At 37.8% G+C, this 24,828-nt stretch overlaps 1 protein-coding gene and 1 pseudogene across 1 annotated transcript in view; both read left to right on the top strand.

Annotated features, from left to right (window-relative positions):
* The window catches only part of IL1RAPL1 (interleukin 1 receptor accessory protein like 1), a 1,385,574-nt gene that overhangs the window by 390,686 nt on the left and 970,060 nt on the right, over positions 1-24,828 (top strand). The gene's annotated exons all lie outside the window — the stretch shown is intronic.
* On the top strand, positions 17,335-17,975 carry LOC113931154 (annotated as a pseudogene).

Here is a 24,828-nt window from a genome sequence, read left to right as displayed (position 1 = left end):
TCTCAGGAAACAAACTGAGTGTTGCTGGGTGGGAGGGATGGGGTGGCTGGGTGATAGACATTGGGGAGGGTATGTGCTATGGTGAGTGCTGTGAATTGTGCAAGACTGTTGAATCACAGATCTGTACTTCTGAAACAAATAATGCAAGATATGTTAGGAAAAAAGAAAAAGAAGAAGATAGCAGGAGGGGAAGAATGAAGGGGAGTAAGTCGGAGGGGGAGACGAACCATGAGAGACGATGGACTCTGAAAAACAAACTGAGGGTTCTAGAGGGGAGGGGGGTGGGGGGATGCGTTAGCCTGGTGATGGGTATTAAGGAGAGGGCACGTTCTGCGTGGAGCACTGGGTGTTATGCACAAACAACGAATCATGGAACACTACATCAAGAACTAATGATGTAATGTATGGTGATTAACATAACAATAAAACATTTTAAAAAAGGGGATTTGTAGTTGGGTTAAAGACAGATGCATAACTGAGTCACCTATGTAGTTTTCTCTTTTCTCTTGTCTTCTCTTCTCTTCTACATTTCTTATTTCCAGCCCACCCCACAAACAAAGCTTCTAATCCTCAGGGATCAAGTGTCTGAAATCTGGTAAGATTCTGTGCTTAGCCCATTGTTTCAGGTGGAATGAGCTGGGCTTCTGATAGACTTGACAAGAGGCCACATGTACTTTCTGACCCCTTATGCCATGCCCCTCAAAGGAGAACTCCTTAGTAACAGTGATGCTAAATAACTGACAATTCTGATCATGGGTTTTTAATGAATATATCTGAAAAGAATCCTAAAATGATCTAATAGTCTCCTTTTGTCTTATTTTGCTTTTTTTTACAGACAAGGAAATTGAAGCGGTTCTATTTCAAGACTCATAAGCCTCTACTTTTTTTTGATTATGCCATACTGCTTCTCAAATAATGATTTGTTTACTAGCTATATGCAAAAACATTATTAAAGCATTTAATATGTTTAAGGATATGGTTCCTCCCTCAAGGCACTTAACATCTAGTTGCCAAGGTAGTGCAAACTATATGTGCCTCTTAGGCTCCTTGGAAGGATGTCCACACTGCATGATGGTCTGTGCTGTGCTTCCTTTCCCTCTTCTTCCAGCTTTTTCTTCCTGTTCACCTCCCGAATGTGATGAGAGTATAGATCTTTATTCCCACTGGTGGAATAGGGCCTGACCCAGAGTCAGTGTTCAGTGCTGTTAGAAGGAGGTCTGACGGGAAGCCTGAACATTCTTCCTTTCGTGTATGTTCTAAACTCAGGGTGTTACACGTAACTGATGAATCATTGAACACTACATCAAAACCTAATAATGTACTATATGCTGGCTAACTGATCATAATAAAAAATAATTAAAATAAAATAAAATAATAAAAGAAAAAAAATAAATATCCTGACTCAGCCCTTAGTTTTCTCCAGTTCTTGAAACGCTACTAATTGTTTGAGGCCCAACAGTAGCACTGTCTCCATCACATAGCCCTAGCTCCCACTTTTGCCTCCTTCACTCCCCAAATTGCTCTCCCATGACTGCTTTTGGAGTTCCTCCTTTCTCCTGTTCCTGTCCTATCCCATCCTGTTTATGCTTATGCATTGAACAGTTACTGAAAGCTCACAATACATTAGGCTCTGAAAAGAACTGAGGGATAAAGCAAGTACTCCTCTAATTTGAGGGCTCTTCCCTGTTTGTCTCAAGAACTGATCAATTAAACAAAACGTGATGGGCCTACTGGGTGTTTGGTTTCTCTTTCAGTTTTATTCCAAATACAATAGGTTCAGCGAAGGGACTGTGGATCCATTACCTGCTTAGATTTCCACTTGTTTTCCAATAGTGTTGTCTCTTTGCTGATATCTGTGCTTTTCATTAGGTCCTCTGTGAAGCCTGCTGTAATCATTTGTGAGAAAGTTCTTTGGGAATCAACCCATGAGCCCTGAAATCAAAACTTGGCTTCAGTTTTACAATTTTCTCATTTATAATATGGGGATAATTATAGTTCCCTCCCTCATGGAGTTGTGAGGATTAACAGAGTCATTACATATAAAGCACTTAGAATACAGGAAGCACTTATTAAATATTATTAGTCATTTGGTGTTCTTCAGTAATCAAAATACAACACCACCCTGTTGCCATTCAGTACCTTTCTTTTATGGAAACTTCTAACCAATTAAGAGTATGTATTCTTTCATTGATTCATTCATTTACTTACGTTGAGTTTTTTATTTTCATTCCAGTATAGTTAACATACAGTGTCATATTAGTTTCAGGTGTACAGTAGAGTGATTCCACACTGCTGTACATCATTGCTCAGTGTTCATCATAAGTGTGCCCTTAATCCCCTTCGCTTATTTCACCCATCCCCTCACCCCCTCCCTTCTGATATGCTTTATTTTAAACGAGTACCATCAGTTAAAGTCCTCTGTTTTCTTTTGGGAGCTTGAGATATAGATGCCTAAAGACAAATAGAGGCACCCGTACATTAAATTATTCCCCTTGGATTGTAAGGTCTACTGAAATACAAAGGTCTGACCACAGGGTCAGTTGTTTCTGCTGCTAAGCTTGTGTGTCATCAACTTTTCTGGTTCTTCACTTACTCTTGTTCAAAGGTTTTAAACATATCAGCATCATACCTAACTGGAGAGCAATACATTTTAACTCTAAAGAATCTTGAATTCAGCTGTTATGTATAATGTAAGTATGTTTGGAATATTTTAAGTACCTTCTCCATATATGAAATAAATATGCATATCATTTGTTTAGATGAATCCTTGATATTACTTACTTTGCCATAGCTTTCATCTTCCTGCCCACCTTAGAATTATTTAAATTACTTGGACAGCCAGGGTAGCTCTCAGACTAAAATATCTCTTTTTTTCTTTCAAGATTTCATTTATTTATTTTGAGAGTGAGAGAGCACACACACACACACACACACAAGTGGTGGGGGGCAGGCAGAGGCTGAGGGAGAAGGAGAAGGAGAATCCCCACTGAGCAGCGAGCCTGATGTGGGGCTCAATGCAAGGACCCCAAGATCACGGACTGAGCCCAAGGCAGATGCTCAACCGACTGAGCCACCCAGGCGCCCCTCAGACTAAAATACCTCTAATTGCCCTTCTACTTATTCAGGTGGGAATTTTCTCCCTTCTTACATAGATATCAGAGTCCTCAACTCAAAGGAGGCCTTGGGATTCTTTTTTTTTTAAATTTTTTATTGTTATGTTAATCACCATATATTACATAATTTGTTCTGGTATACTGTTCCATGATTCATTGTTTGTTCACAACACCCAGTGCTCCATGCAGAACGTGCCCTCCTCAATACCCATCACCAGGCTAACCCATCCCCCCACCCTCCTCCCCTCCAGAAACCCCAGTTTGCTTTTCAGAGTCCATCATCTCTCCTGGTTCGACTCCTTGGGATTCTTATCCTTTACTCTTTCCCAACCCTCTTGGCAACATTCTCTCCTTTGTATAAAATAAAATTAAAGTTACCCAAATACTCACCACCTCCCCTTTCTACTATTGGCATTCCTCCTGCACTGGCACTAATCTAAAGCATGTCTTCCTGGGTTCTCTTTCCTCATGATATAGAATTTACTAAGAATTAACATTAGCCTAGGAGCAATGTACTTCCTCCTGTCCCAGCCATATTTAGAGGTTTCCATTTCACACTGACCTTGGGGTTTGTCTTTTGAGGCATTTTTGTTCATCTGTTTATTTTATATTTTAATCACTGCATTTTCCTTCCATATACTATTCTGATGTTTATAAAAAATCATGACATAAAATAGAATTATTTTCTTGATATTTCTCTTACCACTGGGTAGCTTTGACCATAACTTTTTTTAAGATTTTATTTAGTTATTTGAGAGAGAGAGCACAAGCAGAGGGAGGGGCAGAGGAACAAGCAGACTCCCTGCTGGTCAGGGAGCCTGATATGGAGCTCGATTGCAGGACCCTGAGTTCATGACCTGAGCCAAAGTCAGAGACTAAACCAACTGAGCCAAGCAAGTGCCCCGACTATAAATTTAAATCTTCAGATTATTTAACACATTAAAAATATAATCCTGAATGAGTAATGTAGCCAAGTGATATAAGGAGGCAATTATCTCACAAAAATCTGTCTGATAAAAATTTCAACAACAAAAGTAGAAACAACTCTGAGATCTCTGGACCTTAGTACACTGAAATGCATCATCATTGTTAGTATTTTATATTTACTACTTAAAGTAGAATAAATAATGATAAAATATTTTCCTTGGAGTATTTCATGCCACTCATCAGACCAAGAGTATTTGAATAGCCTATGTGTGATATATGCCCCAAATTGTTCTAGAACAGGGCCGTCCAGAATTTTCTGCGATGATGGAAATTTGCTGTATCTTTGCTTTCCAATAGGGAAGTCAGTAGCCACATGTGGCTACTGAGTAGTTGAAATGAGGTTAGTGCAACTGACCTGAGACTGAATGTTTAATTTTAAGTTTGATTAATTTAATGTTTGGCTATTGGCTACCGTATTAGAACAGTAAGACTCGAGAGACTTCTAAACTACCCTTAAGATTGTAATCACAGACCTGTACCTCTGAAGCAAATAATACAGTATATGTTAAAAAAAAAAAAAAAAAAGAAAATAGTAGGAAGGGAAAAATGAAGGGGGGGAAATTGGAGGGGGAGACGAACCATGGGAGAATATGGACTCTGAGAAACAAACTGAGGGTTCTAGAGGGGAGGGGATGGGGGGATGGGTTAGCCTGGTGATGGGTATTAAAGAGGGCACGTACTGAATGGAGCCCTGGGTGTTATGTGCAAACAATGAATCATGGAACACTACATCAAAAGCTAATGATGTAATGTATGGTGATTAACATAATAAAAAAAGATTGTACTCACAAGGCCAGGTCACTTTGTGGTCATTCTCAGGCCAGTGGCATACTGCAAAGAAACAGAAATCCTGGGGTGCCTGGGTGGCGCAGTCATTAAGCATCTGCCTTTGGGTCAGGTCATGATCCCAGAGTCCTGGGATTGAGCCCCGCATCAGGCTCCCTGCTCCACGGGAAGCCTGCTTCTCCCTCTCCCACTCCCCCTGCTCTCGCTCTCTCTCTCTCTCTCTCTCTCTCTCTCTCTGTCAAATAAATAAATAAATAAAATCTTAAAAAAAAAAAAAAAAAGAAACACAAATCCTACATTTAAGAACAAGCAAAAAAATCCAAAAAACTTTGAGGGCTGATTTTGATATTTACTAATTTTTTGGATAAGTGGCCAAAATATTTAAGGGTCCTCTTGACTTTTCCTTCTTTAAAGATCTCATATGCTTCAGTGCTTCCTTCTTGGTTCCACTTTAAACACTCCCCACAACTGATCTTTTTTTGTAACACTCATTCCTCCCCTCTTTAACTGTCCCCCCCATTCTACCTTTTCTCTAGACCCTTACAGTTCTGCCTCTGTGCCCATTATTTCAATCAACATATCAGCAGTCCCTTGGCAAAGAACACTATGCACAAAATCCTCATCCCCAGAGAGAGGATGGGGCAGACTATAATCTTAAATTCATAATTTGCTATCTTCTATAAGAATAAATATTTGCAAATTCTAACTTATGGTTATATATTAGGATCATTTGTAGATATCACCTTTTTTCTATCCTATAGGCAAGATTATTTCTAGTCTGAATTTCATGAGGCCTCCGGAGTTTTAAGAAAAAACTAATGTGTACTGAATGCTTGGAATAGTAGCAGTACCTCAAGGCAAGAATAATCTCTCAAGGTCTCATCCACCTCTTTGATCTGATGAAAAATTAAATAATAAATATACACTGGATTTAATTTAAACCAATGAGCAAATTACTTTGTAAATGAAATTAATTAGCAGAAGGAAAACTAAAATAAAGCAAAACGGATTCTTTCCATCTTTCCTAAATTAAGAGTTTATCCTTTAAACATTAGGTTTTATTCATTTGGGATTCATTCAACAAATGTCTTTTGAGCCTTGAATGTGTGTTGGTCACTGTTTTGAAACAATTTTTATATATTGCTGATAAAAAAGATGATACCCATATATAGCCTGTAAGCTATAAAGGAAGGATAGAGAAAACAACAAAAGCTATAACATAAATATAAAATTACCAGTCGTGATCTGTGTAATGGGGGCCTGAATGGGGTTGAATGATAGAGTGTAGCAGGATATGGATGTTATACTAATTCATGGTCATTAGAAACTAAGTCCTACATAAAATGCAGAATAACGTGTATGTCAGAAATTTTCCTTAATGTTTTGTAGAGTTGACTTTGGAATAATCTGTCTTCTGTATTAGACATTAACATCCAAAAATAGACTTTTGTAAACCACAGTCTGACCTTTTGAGTAGCAGATGTGAAATGAAGACTTCAGGTTATTCCATGAAGTTGATGAATGTTAATCAATAGTTGAGTTTGAGTAACATTTCCCTCTTTGCCTAAGGAGCACTAGTGGTGCAGTTATTTGCATCTTTAAAAAGTTGTTCATTTATTTCATGAAAATGAGTAGAAATTGAAAAATGAAAGGCAGATATGGATAAGAAGGATAGATCCATGGAAATCATACATATTGCATTAGCCCCAGGTATATCTAAACATGTTAGACATAAACTGGTAGTTAGCATGCTCTATCGGGAATAAAAGTAACAAAGTCAGAATAGCATGTACAACATGGCAGTACTGCAAAATTCTCAGAATTGTGCCTAAAAGTTAAGATCTGAGTATTTTTGGAAATATGCTAGGTCTCATGGAATGGAAACCTGTTTCCTATTATATGAGTATATTCAACTTTTGCACACTAAAAACATCATTTAAAAATTAATTATGTGGTGGGGCACCTGGGTGGCTCATTTGGTTAAGCATCTGACTCTTGATTTCGGCTCAGGTCATGATCTCAGGGTTGTGAGATCGAGCCCTGCTTCAGGTTCTGTGCTGGGCATGGAGCCTGCTTAAGATTCTCTTTCTGCCCCTCCCCCTCCCTCTCCACAACAACAAACTAAAAAAAATCAGTTGTGTGGAAATTAAATGGAATATGTCTTATATTTGTTCCCAAGGTGTTATTTCATCACATTTTATAACTATAAAGTGGAAGTTAAGTAACTTGATCCATAACGTAGCTAGGAAGTTGCATAGATAGGATTCAAATTCAGAATGATCTGGTTTCACAGTCTGTTTTTTCTAGCCAATGACTCAAAAGTATATTTATCAGGAATTTTAGGTGAATCCGCACCAAACTGATTTCTTCCTTCGTTCATGTAGACAAATGAAGAGTGAAATTGCGGCAGACAAAGAAGTAGCTGAAATATGCTAATTTTTACTTGCTGTTATCAAGGATAAGAACTTGAGATTTTGTTTTCTTTTTAAAACCCAGTTTGCTTTTCTGCACAGAAAAGGTATCCATTTATGTTTAGGAATTTACTAAATTTTTGTTTTGCTAATCCTGAGGGGAGGATTATTTTCTTAGGATTAAGTGTAGTCAATTATATTAGAATGTTGGAAAGTAAAGCGCAAAATTCTATTAAAGACTTAGTGATTTGAATTTATCAAAGGAAGGGCTACTCTTTACAGTATACTTCGATGTGTATGCAAAGTTCTGTTTTAACTTTTAGACCTATCTTTGAATTTTCACTGATACCTTAAGAAATAATAGCTTATTGATACTTCAGGATCTCTCTTTCCATCACCCCATATACACATATATAGAAAGAATATCTCTTTGTACATTTAATTTTGAAATACTACCTATGACTATTTCCCCACCTTTAGGGAAGGTGAGGTTTTTGCTTAGAGTCTGAAAGTGTCTAGGAAAGTTGTTTTAGAGAATATTCCAGAGGTTACTTGCATGAAGTTCTCTGATTTCAGAAGTTAACTGTGGGAACACATTTTAGCACATTTCTACTGCTCAAGCCAGAAACCTGGATCCTTTGTTCTTCCTGAAGTATCAAAAATAAAAATTCATGAAATTCTCACATCCCACCTGTTCCTTTATCTGGATAAATGCTGTGGTAAAGTTTTTTTTTTTTTTTTTTGTCAGGTTGAAATATTTGAAAAGAAAATCACATAGACGTATTTATTTCTTTACTTGAACAATGCTGTTGAATCCTAATTACTAAACTCATATACCCCTTCTTCCCAGGGAATGTAGAATATTGTTATCAAGAAACCATGGCACATGTGTCCTTAATGGCTACCTTTTGTTTCAGCTCTCCTTGGTGGCTTATTGTATTAAAACATACTTACGTAGAAGGAGTATGTTGACAAATGATGGTTTTTATCTTGATTATTTCACCAAGTGTGTAAACTGACTTTATCACTTATTAGAATAAGTGAGCTGAATGCCCTCTGTGTGTGCATCAGGACAAGTGGTCTAATCAAGTTCAACTGTTCTGTGTCTCTTTGCCTTGGCTTAATTAAAATTCAGCCCTGCTTTTGAGCAAGCCGCAGTGGTTTGGCAGACCTTCACAGGGCTATACTGCAGCAAACAATAAAAGTGATAAAGGCGTACAATAACAGTCAATACAATGTAAATACCCCTCTTACTTACAAATCAAGTAGAAAGTGGTTCCTTGAAGCATTCTCTTCTGCTTCTGGTGATGAAAATTTTTGAAACACTTTATTTTTAAGTTTGCGTACACTCTCCTTGTCAATGGGCTGCCTTTTATTTTCCAATGAAGCAAAAGAAAATGATAGTAAGATAAATGAGCACAATACAAATCCTTTTGAATTTTTATAACTCTTGTGTTATTTGTTGCACACATGAATGAAAAACTGCCTGAAGGATTTTCACGTATGTGAGAAAGAGAGCCCTGAATTCATCTTCCATTCATTTGTGGTGGTTGGGGAGGGTATATTCTTGGTGATCATCCTTTTTTATTCAGTCCACTGTTTTTGGCCGACTGCCCCAGTCCCAGATTTTCTCACAAACAGCCATCTGGCATTCTCTCTGTCCCCCACATATATCTCCTTCAGGACCTCCTGCAAGAGGGCTGGAGAATTTCACAGCTTGGGGGCATGGGAGTATACATGAAGTTGCAGCCCGTTCAGGGTAGATTTCTCACCTATAACCTGTGTATCTGTCATGGCTAGATGTTTAGTGGAAAGACCTGCTAGTGCACTGGGGATCAGTAGACCTGGGGGGAGAAGTCCCAGAACACCTGCGGTTTGCTATATTTTTAACTAGTCTGCACTTGAAGAATACAGACTCAAAAAGCCAGATCTCTGTATTTCACATGCTCATATTGAAGCGTTAGTGCGTATAAATAAATTCATATGGAAGGTGCTTTTAAAAATTCACAGAGCTATTATTATTTATTACAGCACAAATGGTTATAGGATCTCAGATTTATTAATTAGTGCTTTGGTCAACTTAAGCTGCATATATAAATATTGCTTCACATCCGAACAGTTAAAAAAGAAGGGAAGTTTCACAAGGCATTCAAAATGTGTGTACAGGAACACCAATTGTCTAAGACATCAGCAAGTATTGTGTTAACAGTTTTCACCTCAGTGAAACACTATATCTTATGTGTATGTGCTTTAGGTTTGATTTTGGCTTCCGGTTTTATTCAGGCTATGAGATAATTCTTATAAAGGCATGTTTCACCATTGTTTGGGCTTTATCACTGACTTCTATAGCTGAAAGAAAGATGCACTGAGATAGAGCCATCACAGTTGTTCACAAAATTGTGGCCAGTGGAATTACTAGTCTCAAGGCCAAGATTTTGTGGACTGTTTCTATGGCTTTATGCCAGTACATGTCTTATTAGCTGTAATGGAAGCCATGTGCTTTTTTACTTTCTTTATATCCTGTCCATTATCTACTCATGGCTCTTAAATTAGCCAGAACTATCATTCTTTTGTTACTCTGTTAAGATCACAAATGGCATAAAATAAACATCAAAATGTTATTGAATTATTAATTTAAGAACAATCTATCTTAACGTACTGAAAAAAATCATAATTTCAAATCAGAAAAACCAAGTCAGGTGTTAATTTGTGTTCAGGATGCGATGCCAAGGTAACTTGATAGTCTTCGTAAATGATTTATACCAGTACTGATATACTGATACATGTATAAGGTTCAATGAAATTCCTGCTGTAGAATATTGACTGTGATATTTCAGTTTTGTATCAAGCAATTTTATAAATTCTAAATGTCTATGAAGACACAGTGTAAACAACTAATATCATTTCTGTTCTTAAGAATTTTCATCAGGATTTCCATGTGAACAGAAAATAGTGAATAGTCAGTGTTTATTCCTTCTGGAAGTGTCCATCATTTCTTTGTGTAGTAAGTATTTTGGGAAAATAAATTTACACTTGTGAAACAAATTTTCTTAAAATGTGTCATGAATGAATTGCTTAACTTTATTCTAATATAGTTTATGGTAGAAAACATTTGTAGGTACTTAGGTTAAACAGTTATGACAAAAAACAATGGTTGTCAGATAAAAACATCTAGTTTCCAATATTTTCATGACACTCAGTGATGGGGTAAATTCTTGTAACAAGCAGATTTCTTTTCTGATATTATTGTTCCTTATATTCTGAATTATAATGTGTTGAACCCACACCAGAGCAACTAAACAAAGGTAGAAATTTTAAAGAGTTGTTTTCTCCAAAGTGAAACACAAAAAGTCAGACGGACTGGTAGTCACCAAGTCAGCACTGCTACTCTCCAAATGCTCGGCTGTTTCATTCCTGAGTGGACATAGCCTTAATCTGCTTTGGGCATTATATTGAAACTTCATTAGTCTTTGTTTCAGTCTGTACCATTTCTGAGCCAAATCCTCCAGCTTCGCTTTGAGATCATATCTGGAATAAGCTTACCTTGTATTAGATTTCAGAAGTTTCTTAAAGCTAAATCAGGAATAATATCATTGGTAAGTAAAGTTTCATAGATCTGGATAGGAGATACCTACATCAAATGTGAATTAATCTAAAATCCTTTGACATACTAAATAGTTCTCTATGTCAGTGAAACAGGCAAGTGTTCACTGTTTTCAGCCTGTTATCTCAAGCTTAAGTTTCCCTCTTTTTCCCCTGTTGCTCCACTTTTGACCCACGTATAAGAGTGAAACTAATGATGCATACCATGAAGTTGCTAGAGGAGAAACAAGATAGGTGGAATCTGAGGCCAGCCACTCTGCCAGTGAACATCCATTGAGGTCTTCCCATATGCAGTGCCCACCAACTACAAAGGTATATGAGATCAGGACAGACCTTTGAATATTTTTTTCTTTCAAACAGTTCCTTTTATTTATTTATTTTTTAACCCTTGTATTAGTTTGCTAGGGCTGCCATAACAAAGTATCACAAACCGCACGGCTTAAACAACAGAAACCCATTTTCTTGCAGTTCTAGAGGCTAGAAGTCCAAAATCAAGATAATCAGTAGGGTTGGTTCCTTCTTAGTGCTGTGCGAGAGAATCTGTTCCATGCCATTCCCCTTGCTTCTGGTGGTCTGATGGCAGTCTTCAGCATTCCTTGGCTTGTTAGAGCTATGAGTTTCACATTGCATCCCTATTTGGTGAGCCACACAGGAAAGTGCAGATTTGCCATTCTGAATACAGATTTGCCGTTCTGAATACAGATTTGCCGTTCTGAATACAGATCTGCACTTTCTTGTGTGGCTCACCAAATAGGGATGAAATGCCTATGTAGGATGGTTTTATTTCGGACTCTTTTCATATCACCTCTTGGGAGACCTTTGGAATAGGGAATTTTTCTTGCGTGATTTTAAACACTGAATACCAGTGCAATGTGAAACTCAAAGCTCTAACTTCTCATACAATTTGGTATACAAATTATAATTTGGAAAAAGAGATGGCTAAACTAATGTGTGTGGACACATATATTCTCACATACAAATGATTTGATAATGGAGTCTTACTCATAGAAGTCAGAAATACATAGTTGGTTTGCTATTCTATCAACCTACATTTGGCTATGATCCTGTTCAAAATATAACTCTTTTCTTTTTGAATTTGTTATGGGAGTCATTTAAAGAGATAGAAACATATGTCAAGATAAAAACCAGATAATTTCTGCTGTGTGTGTGTGCATGTGTTTATGTATGAGAGCGTGCACGAAATTCTCATACTTTTTAACTAGCTTCCCAGAAAATGTTTAAGCTTTAAACACTAAAACATGAATATCAGGAATTTCAAAAGTTGAGAACTCTCTGCATATCAGATAAAATTTGAACAAAATATTATAAAAATGTAACAGACTCTCATTAAGATAGTTTAAAATTACATCAGGGAACGATACATAGTGAGAGGAGCTTATTCTTTTGACCTTTTATTTTATTCAAATTCAACCTTTGATTTCATGATAAATAAAATATGAAAATCTCATGATATCAGATGTGTATTTCATCCTAGATCTTTCTGAACGTTATGGAGATTTTAAAAATGCTGAAATTTGATAAAAATAATTAAATGCAGATGTTTTAACCAAAGCTAATTATTTTTGCAAGGACTAGGATGATATTTAACTAAAGTTTTTGTTTTCAAGAATGATATAGAGACAGAAATCTATGTGGATGGCATGGAATTTAATAACAGAACATTGCTAATAAGAATAGTGGGATAGAATTTTATGTTCAAGGATAATACCTTTTTAATAAATGAAACTGGAATATACAAACTCATATGATAGATGCACACCATATGACTCACTAGTAGTGTTTACCTTTTTAAAGATTTATTTATTGAGGGTCTCTTCTGTGGGAGATACTACAGTAGCACTAGTAATTATATAAGTAATAAAAAAGACAATTACTGACATCATGGGCTTACATTCGAATTTGGTGCTATAAAACTTGGTGCTTTTTCAGTCAAACATAGGTTGAATACTGGCTTTAATGTTTACTGGCTGGCTGATTTTGAATTTGAATACCTTATGAGAAAACGAACTCAAGTAGGATTTAAACCTTGGTGGTTGGTGAGGGAGCTGGGAAATGAAATCAAGCTTATCTGACCCTTAAATTAGTAATTTTCCACTCTAAATTAGATTAATATATAGGAATGAATTGAAAACTGTAAAGTATAAAATTAACAATTGTTTTATAATTCTTCAGTTTGATTTAATATTCCTTGGTTAATTTATACAGTCAATAGATATTTGTTGAAGGCCTGCTATTGGGCATGCATAGTTTGAAATATTGAGGATATTGTCAGGAACAAGAAAAGAGTGTCCCACTTCTTGTGCTCAAATTCTAGTATGGAAATATAGACAATAAACAAAATACATACATGGGAAAATATCAGGTGGTGATAAAATGCTGCGGTGAAAACAAATCAAGGAAATTACTTTAGACTAGGTGGCCAGGAAGTCTTTCCCCTATGTTGCTGACCAACAGCCTCTGCATTCAGTTACTAGTATCCTATTATTGTTAATGTCCTTGATTTGAAAATTATACTGTGACTAAGTAAGACCGTAACTTTTGGGGAAATTGGGTAAAGATTATACAGCAGGATCTCTTTGTCCTGTATTGCAGTATGAAAATATTTGCCACTGAAAGTCTAAAAAAGTAACTAGAACAACTATAAAAGCAAAGTGAAAGGTTTCAAGCAGTGGAAGCCGTAGACTGCTGGGAGCTAGTCTGTACTGTAAGAAAAATAGTCATGCTGTGGTGTGGAAAATGGGTTGGAAGACAGAACTAATGTGAGTGCAGGGACCACGGTGGGGGGGGGGGGGCTGCTGCCATTGTCCAGAAGAGAAATGGTAGTGCCTTGGTCTGGCATGATGATAGTGGTGGTAAGAGTTGTGGGCAGATGCATAATAGAATTTGAAGTTCTAATTAACAAGGCTTGCTGACAGATTGTTTGAGAGGGAATGACAGATCAAGTATGACTTAAGTTTCAGGACCAAGCTATTGGATTGATGCCAGTGATATTTATTAAGAAGGCAAAGACTGAGGTAGGAGGTTGACAAATAATGACCGTTGATTAATTTTATGAGCAAATTATTAAAATAAATATAAACAGACAATTCATAATATTTTTATGAGTATTTGTGATTAGTAGCTTCAGTGACAAATTTAGCCTGATGAATGCAATATTGGTTCTAAATAAATTAACTCACTTGGGTATTCTCTTATTTACTCTCAAATTTTTAATTGAATGCATTTTTGAAAACATGACATTGTGAAATATATTAAAGACAGTAACAATACCAACAGATATTCTTAATTTGCTCTTATGAATTTTCATATCTGTATGTAACTTGTCATTTTATTCAACAAATATTTGTGGAGTGACAGCTTAAAATAGTGACAGGCACTATTTTAACCACTGGGGATATACCACTGAACAAATTAGACCAAATATTTCTGCACTAATGGAGTTTACATTCTAGTATATTTTAGTAGAGATGAACCAGACAATTTAAGAGAGATTATTCAGATGTATGGCATGTGAGTAAAATAGTTTATTTTTTAAAAAATTTTTTAACTTAATCTAGCTACAGATACTTTACATACAAATATTTAGATTAATAGCATTTTGTTACATCAAATGAAGAGTGCAGCAGTCTGAATAAATCCTGTCACAATAGCAGTAACACCCACTGTAACTAACTTGGGGAATCAGATTATTGCACCTAAATAAATCACAGTCTTTAGTTTGTGATGGCTATCTTAAATCCAAATGGGTGGTTGGTTTGTTTTGTTCTTGTAAATACATACACACAGCAACGGGTCATAGTCCCTGGGCTCATCCCCTGTGAAGCATCGGTGTACACAAAATGGGTCACTTAAGTCTTTAACAGAATATGCCAATCTACTCCAGGAATCTTGTTTTTGAAAAAGTTAAAGACAAAAATAAAGATGAGTCCACAAATCAGCCACATCCTATTTTCTGCACATTCCAGTTTTGACCTTTTTTTATAGCAATATGCAAAAAAAAATGAAATTGGATCACTTTATTTTTATTTTTTTAAATGGGTAGTGTTACTTTATCATAAATATTGTAATTTTCGTCACATAAAAATGGATGCTAAATATTTTTTTATTATGTTCAGTTAGCCACCGTATAGTACATCATTAGTTTTTGATGTAGTGTTCCATGATTCATCGTTTGTGTATAACACCCAGTGCTCCATGCACTACATGCCCTCTTTAATACCCATCACCCGGCTAATTAATCCCCCCACCCCCCTCCCCTCTAGAACCCTCAGTTTGTTTCCTGGAGTCCAGGGTCTCTCATGGTTCGTCTCCCTCTCTGATTTCTTCCCATTCAGTTTTCCCTCCCTTCCCCTATGGTCCTCCGTGCTATCGCTTATGTTTCACATATGAGTGAAACCATATGATAACTGTCTTTCTCTGCTTGACTTATTTCACTTAGCATGATGTTTTGACTTTTATATAACACTGTCTATACAGTACTCCAGTACTACTACAACCCAGAAAGCAGTTTTTTTTTTTATTTTTACTTAAATAAAATAGTTTAGATAAGCAAAATGACTGTTAAGTCAGATGATATAGGGACAAAAATGAAACAGAAGGAAGATTGGTGATTTGAGGGAAGGAAGATGTTAGGGTCTGGAATGGATTTGGTTTTAAAATAAGATCATTAGGAAAGACTTTGTTGATTAGGAGTTGATGGAGGGAGCTTTGATGATAATTGTTGAAAGAGCATTCCATACGGAAGGAAGAGTAAATGCAAAGCCCCTTTGGTGGTGGGCAGGGTGTGAACTATTGGCACAGTGGTAAGAGATTAAAGACACGGGGGAACAAGGGAGCAAGCAGATAGAGGGGCTTTGTATGCATCACTTTGGGAACTTTGCCTTTTATTTTGGGTGAGATGAAGGACTTTGAGCAGAAGCCAATATGATTTTCCAGACTTAAAAGTGACACCCTGGGGGGGGTGTGGTATAGGGAGGCATGGGCTGAAGTAGAGAGACCAGTTAGTTACAAGGCTATTCTAATAACTCAAGTGGGAGAAAATATTACCTACACTAGGCCACGATTGGTTGAGGGTAGTGAGAAATGGTTGGATTCTGGACATATTTAGAAGACAGAGCTAGTAAGATGTACTGATGGATTGAACATATAGTGTGAAAGAAAAGAGAGGTTTCAAAGCTTACCTTATGGTTGACCTGAATGACTAGAAGAAGGATGGCACTGCCATTTATGGGTATGGAGAAGATGAGAGGAAGAGAAGGGTTGCATTGTGGACAAGGTTCAGGAGGTCGCTTTGGATCTGATAAGTTTGATATGCCCATTAGACTTCAAAGTGGAGATGCCAGTGGGCAGTAGATGATAAGAAATCAAAGATAAAGGGAGAGGACCAGATCTCTGAGTAGCAAATACCGCTGCACCGAAATAGCAGTTGTATTTCATGTAGTTTTGTTTTTGTTGTTGTTGCCAAGAACTTACTATACAAGAATAAGGTCTTGTTAGGTTTAAACACAAAGAAGACTGATTTTCTTGATTCTTGTGAGAATTTGGTTCAGAATAATTTTATTTCAAAAAATCTGGAAGATCAAATGCAACTTAATTACATTAACATTATTAAGAGAATGCGGACTTAAGCATGTGGTAAATTTAAAATGTTGCTCTCTTATAGGGGGATGATCATGGTAGGGGGCTTTTTTTTTTTCTTTCTTAAAGCAAATTCTGTCTTTAGAAGCTCTTATTTTTATAGAATGTGGAAGACTAAACATAAGATAACTTCTAGTTTATGTTATTATGCACTGAAGAAAAAGAAATGCGTGAAGCTGTGCCAGGTAGCTTGGGTTATCTTTGAAGCCCCTGATTGGGAATTGTCTACTAAACACTCTAAGTGGCGTGTAAGAACTAAATTCAGCTTGTGAATGCGACCTGACATAGTTACACAGGCATTCTGTGCCCTCTGTTCTCCTGTCGAATGCATGGAGGCAATAACATCAGCTATTATATTTTTTATTAATTGTTTTGAAAATAAAAAAATAATGCTATATATATCTGTAAATGTGAATTTATTCAACTCTTCAATGAGAATGTACTTTATAAAAAGGAAACCTGTTTTTTTTTCCTTATGTCTATCTACCTATCTTTACCAGGAAAGATTATTATTAGTAATTTTTTGCAAATAAAGAGGGTTAGACATCTAAGTAAGAGTTGGGGAAAGGGACAATATTGCTAACCCGACTTTTGAACAGGAGTCATTTTTTAAAGCATTTATATATTAACTTAGAAAGAAAAGATAGAGTTTTTACATCATTTCCGGAGCACCTCCCTCGGCAGAAGCTTGCGTTAGGGGGGATTCACTTAGTGTGGGCGGCCGGAGAACACTGTGATTCAGCTGTTTGTTCCTGCCACCCTCCTGGCCTGATACCATGGGAGTGACTTGTGTGTCCCAGATGCCTGTGGCTGAGGGCAAGAATGTTCAGCAGACGGTGGAGCTCCTCACCCGGAAGTTGGAGATGCTTGGGGCAGAGAAGAAAGGAACATTTTGCGTGGATTGTGAGACCTACCACACAGCTGCCTCCACTCTTGGCAGCCAAGGTCAGGCTGGGAAGCTGATGTATGTGATGCACAACTCAGAGTACCCTCTGAGCTGCTTTGCCCTCTTTGAGAAGGGCCCTCGGCTTATTGCCGACACCAACTTCGATGTGCTCATGGTGAAGCTGAAGGGCTTTTTCCAGAGTGCCAAGGCCAGCAAGATTGAGACCCGGGGTACCTGTTACCAGTACTGTGACTTCCTAGTGAAGGTGGGCACAGTCACCAAGGGGCCCAGTGCCCGAGGCATCTCCGTAGAGGTGGAGTATGGCCCCTGTGTGGTAAGCTAGCGACTGCTGGAGCCTGCTGCTCAAGTTCCTACAGAGTTTTCTAGGCAACCCACACACCAGGGGCTCCCGCAGTGTTTGGGAACAGACACGATGCCATCTGTGACCCAGCAGATACCATGATCCGGTACATGGAACTCTTCAGTAAGATCCACAAGCAACAGCAGGTGCCGGTGGCTGGGATTCATTAGTGACTGACATCTGCCCAGCTGAGCTCTGTCACCAGGGGGACTGTGCAGGAGGAGCAGGGGCTGCACCCTGAGGCCCCTGGACCCCAGAAACCCAGGGCAGACATGGAGGCTTCTCTCCCCCTTCCCAGCTGTGACTTTTGCTCTGGGGATCTGGACTCCCCTCCCCTGACCCTCACACACAGCACCCCCAGCAGCTGCTTCACGCTACGCCTTACTGGACTTGGCCTGTTCTCAAGAATGGTAATTATGAAGAGTGGAGAAGTGTGGAGCTTTCCTGCTTTAGGGGAAAAGGTAGGAGAGGCCTGCCTAGTGTTGGTGGGAAAGCAGTCTGTATCTCCAACTACTGAGGATTTGGCTTAGGTCCGCAGTGGTTGGGCTGGGCTGGGCTGGGCTGGGCTGTAGTAAAGGCCTCTTCCTCTACTCCAGGGATGCAGGTGGGCTTCTCCTGGAGAAGGAGTAGGAGGCATAACTTGGAAAAAAAAAAAAAAAAGAAAAGAAAAGAAAGAAAAGGTAGAGGAAAGGAAGGGAAATTAGGTGAAATGACCTCCATAGAGAGGGATTGCTTGGCGTTGATCAAGGGATGAAGTTTCTTCTCTGAGTTTTTCACTTAGGATCATTGATCTGATATTCATATCATTACTGTCAAGGTATTGTAAGTTCCTAATCATTAGCGTAGGGATTCAGAAAGAGAAGGCAAACTCATAAATAACCGGGTCTCCCTACCCCATCTTCACACTTTTTGATGAGTGTTGGATCTGAGGCTCTCCTTCTAGAACATCTCAAGGTGAACCAAACGATACTACTACTGTCACTTTTCTTTAAGGTACCTGCTATTTCCTGTTCTCCTACCTTGATCTTTTTTTCTCAGGTCGGTAGTATGGAAAGTGTATAGTGGCAAAAAGAAAGACTATCAACTAGAGGAGAGATGTAGAAAGCTAACTTTGGGGAATATCAGTATAGCAGATGCATTCTCCCAAAGCCTCCTTTCTGTTGACATAAACTCCCACACACCACTTATCAACTTCTGCCAACCAGAAAAAGGCTCATTCTCATTTTAAAATAACATCTTTATTGGGATATAATTCACATACTGTATAATTCACCCATTTAAAATACAAAATTTAGTAGTTTTTATATATTCATGGAGCTGTGCCACCTTCCCCACAATCAGTTTTGGAGCATTTTAACCATCCCCTACAGAAACTCCATAGCCATTAACAGTCACTTCTATTTCTCCTCAAACAGCCTCCCTCTCTCAGCCTTAAGCAACTATCAATGTACTTTGTGTCTCTGTGCATATGCCTATTCTAGACATTAGTATAAATGGAATCCTATAATATGTTGTCCTTTGTGGCTGGCTTCTCTTACTTAATATAATGCTTTTAAAATTAACCCATGTGGAAACATGTGTCAGGACTTCGCATATTTTTATTGCCAAATAATAGTCCATTGTATGGATAGATACCACATTTCATTTATCCATTTATCAATTGATGTTTGTTCAGGTTGTTTGCACTGTGGGTTATCATGAATAATGCTGCTATGGACATTTTTGAACAAGTTTTTGTGTGGACATACGTTTTTGATTCCCCTGTGTCTATTTTATGAGTGGAATTGCTGGGTCATATGTTAACTCAGTACTTAACCTTTTGAGGAACTGCCAGACTTTTCCCAAAGTGGCTGCACCATTTTGTATTCCAAACAGCAATGTGTTACTGTTCTGATTTCTCTATATCCTCACCAGCAGTTGTTATTATTTATCTTTTATTGTGTGGTAAAATACACATAGCATAAAATTTACCATCTTAAGCATTTTAAAGTGTACAACACAGTGGTGTAATTGTGCAGACATTACTTTTATTTAGTTCCAGAATTTTTCATTATTTGATCATAGCTGATCATAGGGGGGATAAAGTGGTGTCTCATTGTGCTTTTGATTTTCCTTTCCTTGTTAAAGATTTTTAACATCTTTTCATGTAATTATTGGCCATTCATATATCTTCTTGAAGAAATGTGTATTAAAATCTGTTAGCCATTTTTAATTTGGGCTGTCTTTTCATTTATTGAGTTATTAATAGTGAAAAGGCTCAGTCTTAACTATGATTGTACTACCTGAAAAACTCAAGCACCCCATGCTGTCAGTTTAAATACATTTGCCAATGGTCCTGGGCTTACCCAATCTGCATAGAGAACTCTTTCTGACCTCAGAACATTTAGGTTAGGTACCTATATGTTCAGGACAGTGTGGAAGAAACTGTACAAAAAGCAAACACTTTCACAGTCTTCTCTCTGAGAACTTCCATCTCTGAAAAATACATGTGAAGAAATATGTTAAAAGACAGAAGCATTTGTGGTATACCATTAATTTATAGGATGTGAATTTGTTTTGTTACAAACCATCAGAGAGTGCTTTGAAGAAGATCTTTCTTAAATCATGATCTTGAGGAAACCATTAGAGAATTACTCCACATTTGTTTACAAGCATGTGCTTATTATTAGTAAGATGCCTTTAATAGTTGATACACTGATGACATTTGGCTTAAAGTTTTTCAGAGATAAATGGAACTTTATGTTTGTACAATTTAAATGGAATGTGTTTCAAGATGAGACTTGAGATATCTGACAGGAATTTTCTCCCTGTTTATCATTTATTCGTGTGTCCTTTCAAAAAGAGGAAATCATCTTATTGGCATACTATCAGGCTAAATGTATGTAGCATACTAAATAAATCATAAAGAGGGGACTGAGCCAAGCAAGAGAGTGGGATAGTTCATTTTATTTGCAAGTGGGTAGCTACGGAGATGTACCGTTATTATTCAACTGAAAAGGAAGTGGTGGCAAAACCAAGATATTGGTTATCCTAACAATTTCCAGTTTCTCAGTCTATTTTTGAAAAAGTTGAATCCCTTCCAAGATCCCAAGCCCCCATCCTCCACCCCCACACCAGCCAGATTTATTCCAGGCAATAGTAAATACACCTGGTATGCAAGGGAAAATACTCACTTTTAAAGCCAGTTTTGAAGGAGTCTCCAAGACATTGAAAGGAGCCAGATGGTGTGCAGACCATTCTACAGACTTTATGATTACTTTGGCTAAAGCAGCTGGTCTCTGTAGTGAAAAAGTGTTCATGGCAGAAAAATCCCCTGTTCCCTCAGTGCAGCTGGGTTTGTCCAAGGAAGGCTTTCCCCAGGCAAGTGGTCTACCTACACTGGGCATTTTCAAGTCTGTTGTACTTAGATAAGTTAAGCCAGTTCTGGTACACCAAGGTGACAAAAAACACAAATGAGGCAATGTTAATTTTTTTCTCAGCTCAGTATGGCTTAATTGCCTTTTTTTTTTTTTTTTAAGTTTTCACCTCTTCGCAGGCCTTTTCTGTTTAGCATCAGAAATCTAACAACTGAGACTATTCAGAACAAAAAATGGCACTCTTCCAAAAGAGAAAGTGAACTTCAACACAATTCCTAGATTTAAAAGGATTGCAAAGGAGACTTATTTTGCCAGCTTTGGTCATTTCACAGCTACAGTTCTCCTTTTCCGATGTGTCATCTTAAATCGCCATCAACTTACTAATGAGAATCCTGCCTTTAATTCTTTGATGTTTAGAAAGAGACTAAGGGAGAGAGGGAGAACTTTCACCCTGTATATGTGATGTTTAAATATGATTAACTGCTGTACTTTTGCCTTTAAAGTGTTATTTTTATACCCCCATCATATAGATTTTAAATTTACACTCAGTATTTATGCAGAAATGATCTGGGAGTTAAAATAATAGTCTTTACTGCAGCTAGGGAATGTTTATCTGAACAGATACCTAAGTGTTTCTGTAAAGAATGGATCTATTTTACTTTATCAGCAACTAAGGGGAAGGTTATTGGCTATGATGTATCTTTTCTGTTGTGTGTGAAACATGCAGTGTTCTGTGCTGTGGAGATTTATGGTGTGGAAGACAAAGTAGGTGCTATTCCAACCCTTCTTTCAACAACAGAGTGTAAACCCGAGCCTGAACCTATCTGTCAGAAAGTAAGTTAAAATAACGTTGGGGAAAGCCTAGTATTTTGCACTTTCCCATACCTTTCTATCTACAGCTCAGGAATTTAGCCAGCATGATTAATGACCACTGTTATTTGTGAGGTTTCCAAGTCCCTAAGACATAATGAACTTGACTCTTCAGCCACGTAGAAGGAAACAGGCTGTTGGAGTTCTCCAGCACATTTTCATGATTATGAGCTCTCTACAGTTGGGAAGAAGGGAGAGGAAAAATCATCTCCTGACATTACACAGACATACCTTAAAACTTTTCCACGCCTTCCCTTTCTTCTCCTCCCACCTTCCTGTCCCCTAGACATGCACGTACACACACACACACACACACACACACACACGCACGCACGCACACACACACGCACACACGCACACATACACAAAGTCTGTTCTCTCGCTCACCCGCTCTCTCTTTTTGATAACCCAGAATCAAAACCTAACTACTTAATCCTGCCTCTTACTTTTTCTTCACATAGAACCAGTCAATCAGGTCTGTTGATAGCTTTGTCACCACATCTTACAGATTTTTCCTTTCCTCTGTTACATTCTGCCTGGCACGTCGTGTTTATGTTACTCTAATCCCCGAGTTATTTCAGGCTCCAGACCCTTTCCCCATCTTAAGGTCATATACCCCCTTTATTTCCTTGTGTGCTTTATTTTAACTCCTCTGGTTTCTTCCCGTATCTCTATTCTGACCTCACATCCAGGCTTGTATGTTTTCTGTCCTTTGTTCTCTTTAATATGGATATCTCTTTTTTCTCAAATTCAACATTGATTTCCTTCAAGATGTATTTTTTAATTTTTTAAGATGTGTTTTATTTTTTATTTTTTAAATTTTATTTTATGTTGATACACCATACATCATTAGTTTTTTGCTTTTGTTTTGTTTTTGTTTTTTTTAGTTGCAAATAGCTTCTTAGGAACTTATTTATTTATTTTTTATTTTTTATGTTATGTTAATCACCATATATTACATCATTAGTTTTTGATGTAGTGATCCACGATCCATTGTTTTTGTATAACACCCAGTGCTCCATGCGGTACGTGCCCTCCTTAATACCCATCACCGGGCTCACCCATCCCCCCTCCCCCCTCCCCTCTAAAACCCTGTTTGTTTCTCAGAGTCCATCGTCTCTCATGGTTCGTCTCTCCCTCCGATTCCCCCCCTCATTTTTCCCTTCCTTCCCCTAATGTCCTCCATGCTGTTCCTTATGTTCCATAAATAAGTGAAACCATAGGATAACTGACTTTCTCTGCTTGACTTAGTTCACTTAGCATAATCTCCTCCAGTCCCATCCATGTTGATGTAAAAGTTGGGTATTCGTCCTTTCTGATGGCTGAGTAATATTCCATTGTATATATGGACCCCATCTTCTTTATCCATTCATCTGTTGAAGGGTATCTCAGCTCCTTCCACAGTTTGGCTATTGTGCACATTGCTGCTATGAGCATGGGGGTGCATATGCCCCTTCTTTTCACTACATCTGTATCTTTGGGGTAAATACCCAGTAGTGCAGTTGCTGGGTCATACGGTAGCTCTATTTTTAACTTTTTGAGGAACCTCCATACTGTTTTCCAGAGTGGCTGTACCAGCTTGCATTCCCACCAACAGTGTAAGAGGGTTCCCCTTTCTCCACATCCACTCCAACATTAAGATGTGTTTTAAAAAGTATATTCTTGCATAATCCTCCTCAGACCATCCTTGTCTAGTAATCATACCCCTCATTTTTTTGCAGGGATGAGGGTACATTCTCCTAAACTGCTTACTAAGTGTTTACTCTGTAACACCAATCCTATCTTAGGCTCCTTAGTTAAAGAAAATAAAATTTTAGCTGATTTTAATTCTTTCTAGGGGTAGTTACTCTGCTTTCTACACATTTGGTATTCACTGCCTTGTCAAATATAATTCAAACCCGGTCATTTGCAACCTTGAGGAAGTGAACCACTAACTCTAAACTTCTAGCAATCCCGTAGCAGTCTCCAGTTCCTCCAGAAGACTTGTGAAAATTGTCTTCGTTATAAGCCATTGAACATTTGCTGGAGTCTGCTGCTTGCTGCAAGACGATTTCAGAAATGAGTGTGTTGGTTCATACTGGTACTGAAAACATTGCATTGACCAAAGAAAGGGAACATTACCTGAATCTCCCTTTGATAGAATCAAGAAGTGGTGGGAAATTAATCTCCATCCCCTACCATTATTTGTGCAGGATACTGCTTAGTATCTTTCCCATTATGGAGTGTTCTTTTAACTAGAAAAAGGATTAGGCATTGCCATGGCAGAAAGACAAAGCCTGGTGAAGCTAATGGGGATTTCCATTCACATCTCATGTTTTTATCTTGCGAATTACACTCTTTCTCTGTCTTGTTCCCACTACAGAAGCCCAGAGATGCCTGGCAGTAATATGACACTGTCTTTTTTATGCATTGTTTGCTGATTGTCTTCTACTCAGTTCTAAGCTCCTTGAAAGCAGATCCTATGTCTTGTTTACCTTTGTGTGCCTACAGTTATCTCTATGCCTTACACCCGACAGGTGTTCAATAACTGTTTGCAGAACAGAATTGAGTCATTTTCGAAAACTAGTCTATATTATGGACTCTGATGATTTTCTTTTACTCTACAAAAAGATTTTCTATCCTCATTTTCCTTACCAGTGGCATATCACTCATAATACAGCACGCTATTCCATCAGGCCAGAAAATGTGGATGAACATTGCTTTTCAGGTATTCATCATTTCTTCTTTTGAACTAGTCCTAAAGATGTTGATTATCTCTTTTACGGAGAGCAATTATCCCATTTTGTGGTAATTCTCC

Source organism: Zalophus californianus, chromosome X, assembly GCF_009762305.2.
Source record: "Zalophus californianus isolate mZalCal1 chromosome X, mZalCal1.pri.v2, whole genome shotgun sequence".
Lineage (NCBI taxonomy): Eukaryota > Metazoa > Chordata > Mammalia > Carnivora > Otariidae > Zalophus > Zalophus californianus.
Note: the sequence above shows the minus strand (reverse complement) of the source record. Positions and strands in the feature narration are given on the sequence as shown.